This window comes from Herpailurus yagouaroundi, unplaced genomic scaffold (genome assembly GCF_014898765.1).
Source record: "Herpailurus yagouaroundi ecotype Mexico unplaced genomic scaffold, PumYag 295, whole genome shotgun sequence".
NCBI classification, from domain to species: Eukaryota; Metazoa; Chordata; class Mammalia; order Carnivora; family Felidae; genus Herpailurus; species Herpailurus yagouaroundi.
This window is the reverse complement of record NW_024412512.1, coordinates 3,378,505-3,384,932: the sequence shown is the minus strand read 5'-3', so window position 1 is coordinate 3,384,932 and position 6,428 is coordinate 3,378,505. Positions and strand designations below refer to the sequence as shown.

General features: G+C 54.9%; 1 long non-coding RNA gene across 1 annotated transcript; it reads right to left on the bottom strand.

Moving 5' to 3' along the window:
- Nucleotides 1-4,477: 4,477 nt before the first annotated feature.
- LOC121021531 (uncharacterized) lies at nucleotides 4,478-6,428 on the bottom strand. Its single transcript, XR_005786576.1, has 2 exons — nucleotides 5,465-6,428; nucleotides 4,478-5,065 (listed from the first exon to the last, which is right to left on the bottom strand). It is a non-coding gene; the product is annotated as an uncharacterized LOC121021531 (long non-coding RNA).

Genomic DNA, 6,428 nt, shown 5'->3' with positions numbered 1-6,428 from the left:
AATAAATATTTATTGAACGCTTCTCCAGTGCCGTTCCACTCCCGGAGACGTCTAGTGTTCCCGCAAAAAGGGGATTGGAAGGGAGACGCCGGGACCGGAAGTTGCGCTGTTTCTCTCGTTTCGTTGGGCAGAGCATAGTCACGTGGTGCAGAGCATAGTCACGTGGTGCCTTTGACTGCAAGGGAAGTTGGGAAATGTAGTCTTCTGCTGGGCAGTGTGCTTTGCTGAAAGTTTTGGTTCCCATATCACAGAATGTGGAGAGAAAAGACACAGGACATTTATTACTTGATTGCTGTACCCCCCCCCTTTTTTTTTTGCCTGGGAGGGGTCCTGCCTTGATGCCCCCCAACTACCCCATTCTGGGCTCAGATCCCACCATGCGATCTTAGGCGAGAGCCTTGGGCTTGCGGAGGCTCAAGCTCTCATCGGAGAAGTGGGCTTATGATGCCAGTGTTTCAAAGTTGTCCGCAGATCCTTTGCGACACACTCACGCTCCAGGGGCAGTGTAAGTGCTCATTAATGGCAGGCCCGGAGAGGAGGGGGCTAATCTTTTTCAGAGTCACAGACCTTTGGGAAGGAGTAGAATTAACATTCGTGGGTTACTCACATTTACGGATTCCGGAGGCTTTAAAGATCTCAACGTATTTTGTTTTATTTTTTATTGGTATTTATTTGTTTATTTATTTTAATTTTAATTTTTTTAATGTTTATTTATTTTTGAGACCGAGACAGAGCATGGACAGGGGAGGGGCAGAGAGAGAGGGAGACACGGAATCTGAAACAGGCTCCAGGCTCTGAGCTGTCAGCATAGAGCCCGATGTGGGGCTCGAACCCACGAACCGTGAGATCATGACCTGAGCCGAAGTTGGACACCTAACCGACTGAGCCTCCCAGGCGCCCCTATTGGTATTTTTTTAAAGTACTCTCTGTGCCCGACTGGGGCTGGAACCCTGGACCCCAACATCAAGAGTCACAGGCTGCACTGACTGAGCCTGCCAGGCGGCCTTGAACCTATTTTGAATCCCCAAAATTGAACGCCCTCGGGGTACAGGCTTACATCATTGGGCTCATTTTACAGAGAAAAAAAAACAGGCTCCAAGAGGTGAATTCTGGTCCCCAAGGTCACACAAGTCAGGAGTGGGGAGATTGTAATTTCCAGGGGAAGGAAAGGCAAATTTGAGCTGGTTAAGCCAGGAAGCTGCTGGCCCCTCCCACCCAACTGCTTCCTGCAAACATGAACTTTGCAAGCCTTTTCCCCCTTTCTTGGGGCCCAGGAGGGCGGGCTTGGCTGACTCACCCAGGCCGTCAGATACGACTTAGTATTTTAGTGGCTGACTCAGATTTTGCCAGGGCCTTCGTAGCACTGACGTCAAACCCGGGGAGGAGCCCCTGAAATCAGCTTCCAGGGCGCTGCAAGGTGGCGTAGGTTCGTGGACAGACTGTTTCCAATCATCGACGCGGGAGCTAGCTTCAAATAACGGGACAGCTGCAGTGAACAGGCCATTTGGTTCATTCAAGTAACATTAATGGGGTGCCTACTGTGTGCCCGCATTGGAGTGCAGTAGGGGCACCCAATACATCCGTGCAGTCGGAATCGGAGGGGGGGAAGCAGTGACTGAATCATCAAATGAAGCAGAGATAATTTCAGAAAGTGAAGAGACATCAGAAGAAATGAACAGTGACATGGGAGTGTCCCGGGGGAGGGGGGGCCCACTTTGGACCCAGTGGCCAGTGGGGGTGTAAGGAGCCCGTGTTAGAGCCAAGGCCTGTAGAAAGAGGAGCTGGCCGGGATGAGAAGAGTTTGAGGACCAGGTGATTTTTCTGGAAAGAGGACAGAGCTCGTGCAAACGCCCTGGGGTAGAGCCCTGCCTGGCATGTTGGAGGAACAGCGAGAAGGCCTTGTGGCTGGAGTAGAGCGAGCGAGGGGGAGAGAGGGTGGAGAAGAGGAGGGGAGGGGATGCACGGCTTTGTGGGCCTGGGGGAGGACTTGGGCTTTTCCCTGGGAAGGCGGAAGTCCTGGAGGCCCTTAGCAAGCAGAGGATGGGGGTGGGGTGGGGTGGGAATCTGACTCCAGTGCTCACAGGCGCCCTCTGGTGGCTTCTTTGGGGAGGACAGACTGGGAGGTGGGTGCGTGTGTGAGCGAGCCTGCGACCAGAGCGGTGGCAACAGACCCTGGCCAGGCCGGCCACCATGGGGGCTGGACGCACGTTGGGGGCAGAGGAGGGACAAGCGGGCACGTTCAGAGCACGAACCCCTATTAATCCCTGAGGAATTGTGAGACTCGGAACAAATCACAGCCCTTTTCTGGGCCTCATGACTTCGGGTCTGGAGCTTCAACACTTCCCACGTCCCTGTGTCACGGCAGCATATTTAAAGGACAATCACTTTGAAAACCCTGGGCCGAGGGTTTCACATGCCCCATGAACTGGTTTCGCCCTCCCAATAGCCCAGGGGCTGGAAACTATCCCTGCCCCAATTTACAGATGAGGAAACTGAAGCCCAGAGAGGCGAAGTCATTTACCCAAGGTCACACAGCACGCAAAGTAGCTTTTGGGGGCAGAAGAAGGAGCCAGGTGTCCCTCTGCTGGATTCTAGCCCCTACGGAGGTTGTGCACACTGTGACTTCATGGCCTCCATTTTTTTTTTTTTTTTTTTTTTTTTTAATCTGTGAAATAGTCTTGTTTTACTTGTTAATTCCTGGTTTCTCCGCCACACCCTGCATACCCTGAGAGCACCGGGGTGGATCTGTCTGGGTCCCTGTAGCGTTTTCAGAACCCAACCCAGGAAGCGGAGCACAGTCATTGCTCAGTGAGTCCTTTGACCAACAACGCAGGCAGCCGTGTCTGTGCGGGGCGCGGCTCCCCACCCGCATGGGGTTCACCGGGCACTGAGTGGGCAGGATGTGGATTCATCCATCTGCTTATCCAACCCACATTTACTGAGCTCCTCCTGGGCGCAGGCCCTCTGGGCACAGTGGTGACTCAGTGGTCACCATGCCCCCAGGGTGACGCAGGACGACCCCGTTCTGCTCTCCCAGGCTCGTGGTCCGCTGCCACAGAGGGAGACGTTACGGGGCGATGAGGCTTGCGATGGAGAGGTGGAGGGGGCTCCGGAGGCCCAAAGGGGACCGTTGACCAACCTGGGGGGATTGAGAGAAGCTTCTGGAAGGAGGAAGGAAGCTGAGACCTGAGGCGTGAGTTGGAATGAGCCATGGGTTGGGGAGAGAGTTCCTAGAGGTGGGCACAGCATGGACAAAGGTACTGGGGCGAGAAAAGCCCGCGGCTAGGGCTACGGCCAGGCGCGGCCATGGCCAAGGTTCCCCAGAGCGGGGCGGGGGCGCTCAGCCACACGTCCTGCCGTCCTGGTGCCCCCTGCTGGCCGCCATCGTCCCAAGGCCAGTGTGCCCCCAGTGGCCCCAGGTCTGGGGTGTCTCCTGGGAAACCCCTGTCCCCACTAGAACAAACAGCCTCAAGGAAAAATAGAGGGGAATTTTTTTGAAAATTTCCCCTTCTTTAAAAACTGTGAGATATGAGGGCGCCTGGGTGGCTCCGTCGGTTAAGCATCCGACTTTGGCTCAGGTCATGATCTCACGGTGTGTGAGTTCAAGCCCCGCATCGGACCCTGTGCTGACCGCTCAGAGCCCGGAGCCTGCTTCGGATTCTGTGTCTCCCTCTCTCTGTCCCTCCTCTGCTCGTGCTCGGTCTCTCAGAAGAAGAAGAAGAAGAAGAAGAAGAAGAAGAAGAAAAAGAAACGTTAAAAAATGTTTTTAAATAAAACCTGTGAAACATGAATCAATAACAGATGATTTATTTTCAGAGGTTCTTAGCTGTGTCCCTGCTTGGAACGGTGTCTTTCCGAGACGGTTAGATCTTGTACAAATTTCTCCCGCTCCCTGGGCCCAGAGAAGGCAATGCATAGCCCAGTGTCACACAGCGCATGCGTGGCTGCCCCTGGGCCTGGGCAGAACTTGAGGGGCTTTGAGTGTGAATCTTGCACATCCCCTGCGTCTCCAGCGCATTTTGGGTGTCCCACCAGAGGGCGCCTGTGAGCACCTCCTGTGACACAGCCCTTCAGGGCTCCCACCTCTTTGGGGGGGGGGGGGGGGAGGAGCCGAAGTCCTCCCCGCGGGCCCCCAAGGCTCGGCACGACCTGCTGTCCCCTCCTCCGTCTTTCCCCCTAGCCTAGTCTGTGCGAGCCACACGGGCCTCGACCCGCCAGGTGTGGTCCTGCCCCAGGACCTTCACGTGGGCTGTTCCCGCTGCTTGAAATGCCCTTCCTTCAAATGTCTACATAGCTCCTCGCTCACCTCCTCCAGATATTTGCTCAAATGCCACCCTCTCAGGGCAAGCTTCTCTGAGCCTCCCATTTAAAATAATTTACAACCACATCCACCAGATCCCCCCACCCTCCCCCACACTGCTCTATTGTTCCCTAATGCTCGGCGTTTTTAGACTAATAATAGTAATAATGTCACTTATTCATTGAACACCTGGTTTATCATCTGCCTTCCCCATGGGGATGGGAATTTCATCTGGTGAGTTCCCTGCTGGACCCCAGTAGCTGGCACACAGCAGAGGCTCAATACGTGAATTTGAACGAATGTGCCAACCTTTCTCTCTTTCGACCAATCTCTTTGTTCCATGTTCCCCACGGGGCTCACAGCTCTGTGGGGAAGACAGACGCGCCACTAGGTGGTTGCAGCCGGGGTGGTCCTGGGTGTGACGGGGGACGCAGAGGCCACTGTGGGGGCTTTGGGGTTGGGGGCGGTCATGGGAGGCTTCCTGGAGGAGGCATTCCAAGAAGGAAAGTCTACTGCAGGCGGAGGGTGCAGTCCGTGCAAAGACTCCGAAGGATGGGGAGGAGCCAGTGTGGTCGACCTGAGTACAGAACCTGTGTCCTGTATGTGGCGCCCCCTTCCCCCCGCAGAACAGGATCCTGCGTTTATGGGGGGGCGGGGGGAGGGTGAAATCCAGAAAGCGCTGCAGTGAGCGTTCTGCGCCACCAGGGGTCGCCGTGGGACAGTGATTCCGGGTTCTCCCCTGTCTGGAACCGAAGAGCATTCCTCCTGAAGAGAGGCCCCAGAGACCCCAGAGAGTGCCAAGTTCAGGTCATGCCGCCACGCCCCTTTCCTCGCTTATCGCCTCCGTAAATAACAATAGCAGCTGTAGAAACATCCTCATTAACTGGGCCTTTGGAAATTGTTCAGTGAAAGGCTGTTGGGGACCAGAGCCCAGAGAGGGCAGACACCTGCTTTAAGTCACGCAGCAACAAGGCCGGCCCACCCCAGCCTGACCCGCACAGTGCCCCCTCCCACCCCCAGTGCCTCTGGGCGCAGACTTTTTATTTTTAACTTGGTCAGTGGCTCTGGCCTTTTTATAGCCCTGGGAGGTGCCCAGGGTTTCCAATTTCCAAGGGAAGTTAGGAAAAAAAATTGTACTCTTCCCAAGAAAAGGAGCTTCCTGACCTCTGGGGGTGGGGGGTGGGGGGCTGGCCCCATCTCCTGTCTTCCCTGACGCTCCCCGGGGGGGGGGGCCCTCAGACCTCTTATCGGGCTCTCTGCCTGTCCCCGCCCTGCGAACCCCACGCCCCTCCTCTGCGGGGACCTGGGCACTGGAGGTTGGCAGGCCGGCCTGGCGCCACCTGCCCGCCCCATCCCTTGCGGGTCGCTGTGTCGGAGCCCCTTTGTCACGTGGGATCTGACGTGCTCTGGCATCAGCCCGCCCATCCCCCTTGCTCACCTGTCTCCTGTCCCGCAGGTTCTTTGCTGGCCATCTGCCCTCTTCCTGAAGGTCTTTTCTATTTCTCGAGTCGTTTAGTATTTTTCTTCAAACAGGCTTTAAGATTACCCCCCACCTCCCTTTTTTATTTCTGGAATTGGATCGCGGTGATGGTTGCACAACCTTGTGACTATAGTGAAAGCCACTGAACTGTATGTACGCTTTGGAATGGTGAGTTTCATCTCAGTAACAAATTGTAACAAACTCGTCTTTATTTTAAAACTCGGGGTCATTTTCGGTACGAACATCTGTAAACTCACATGTCGTGGTGGGGGAGGGGAGGCTCGCTATGCTTTGTCCCCTAAGACACGTTCAAGAAAAGACTTGAAAGCTTTCCCAATTCATCTGTGCCTCAGATGTATAAATGAGCGTGCAGACAGCAGGCACCCTGTAACCACACAGCTCTTTGCGCACTTATTATGCGCCGGGATGTTGTCACAGACAAACCCGTTTACTCCTTCCTGCGATGCTAGCAGGCAGCGGCTCCTGCCAACCCCATCTTACAGATGAGGAAACTGAGACTCGGGGAGGGGCTGGTGATGTTGCCAAGGTCACGTGGCCGCGGTCGGAAACCAGAACCACCCCCACCACACACGTTTCATTCAATTTTATTTAACTTGTTTCTTAATATTTTTTATTTAAAAGAATTTT